General features: G+C 43.3%; 1 protein-coding gene across 1 annotated transcript in view; it reads left to right on the forward strand.

Annotated features, from left to right (window-relative positions):
* Nucleotides 1-1,350, forward strand: part of DYSF (dysferlin) — a 109,600-nt gene that overhangs the window by 88,311 nt on the left and 19,939 nt on the right. The gene's annotated exons all lie outside the window — the stretch shown is intronic.

Below are 1,350 nucleotides of genomic sequence, written 5' to 3' on the forward strand. Positions count from 1 at the left end.
TTACAACCCTGTCACTGTCATAGATGGGGGATATTTTTGTATTGTTTTCATAGTGAAATTTCCAGTAAAAAGTTTTACTTCACCAAGAGGATGGACCAACACTGAACCAGGTCACATGGGAGGTGGGAGGTCTTCACTCATCATCTTGCAAATTTTTCAAGGTATTTCAAGGTAAAACTTTGAGTCAATTGGACTAGAAGTTTCCGAAGTCCCCTTCCAACCAACCACCACTACTAAGATTTATGTGCTATCATGTGGCATCTTTAAAACTCATCTGCATCCCCTTTTGGGTTCCTAAATAAAAGGATGATCTGGGTCCTCCAAGTTCTTACACTCATGCTGAGCAAAAGGGGAGGTGTGTGAGTTTTGAGAACAAAGTCACCTCTTAGATTTAGGACCCTAGCATTGCCTTCGGATATTGCAGATACCTTGACCCACATGGATTTGAAAAATACTGTATGAACTAATGGGCTAAAAATCCATCCACTCCTGTTAAGTACAAAACCTTTATCTATAGCTCAGGAAATGTCTGACCTGCAAGTTAGTGGAGTCTCTAGGGGTGTATTGGGAAGGTCTCAGGACGTGTTTGCCCCAATCCTGAGCTCTTTCCTGGACATCTGCTGTTGGCCCCAGTCAGAGGCAGGATACTGGGCAAGATGGGCCTTTGGCTGGTCAACATGGCCATTCCTATCTTATGTTTTTAATTCTGGGGCACTCTGACTTGAATGCTTTTCATTTCTGGCATCTCCTTCCTGCAGTGGAGAGGGTGCAGCAAATCTGCAAGAAAAAAAACCCCACAACGTGCCAAAGAGACATCCAAATCAAACCATTTATTTGTCCTTTTGTTTGCCTGCAAGGAGAGGGTGCTCACACTGCATCCTCTGAGGGTCCCTGCCAAGCTTTGAGGGGTGTGGATAAACACACAGGCTTGCCATTTGCATCCTATCGGATCAAATCAAATAATCCAGCCACAATTTAAGTATTAGTGTAACCTCATCACACAATTTGCATTGCCACCAAGCCCTTGCTGTCCATGTAGTACATGAGCATGTGATGTGTACCGTAGGATGAACTTGAGTAGACCTCCCTTCGCTGTCTCCCACAACACATTTGGGGTGGGTCATGTGCTCCTCTCAGGCCCCGTAGAAGAGGGGATCATTTGTATAACTGGGGAAAAAATCCTTATTTTCAATTTAAGTGGAAAACAATCAAACGAGATAATTGTTTTCATTAAAGGTTCCCTCTGAATCTTCTGGCTTTCCTCCAGAAGGGCTCTAAATACACAAATGGATGTGCTTTATTGTTTTGTTTTGTTTCGTTGATTGCTGAAGCCTGAAAAATCTTGGACAG

The sequence above is a fragment of the Charadrius vociferus genome, unplaced genomic scaffold, assembly GCF_000708025.1.
Source record: "Charadrius vociferus isolate BGI_N301 unplaced genomic scaffold, ASM70802v2 scaffold544, whole genome shotgun sequence".
In the NCBI taxonomy this organism is placed as follows: Eukaryota; Metazoa; Chordata; class Aves; order Charadriiformes; family Charadriidae; genus Charadrius; species Charadrius vociferus.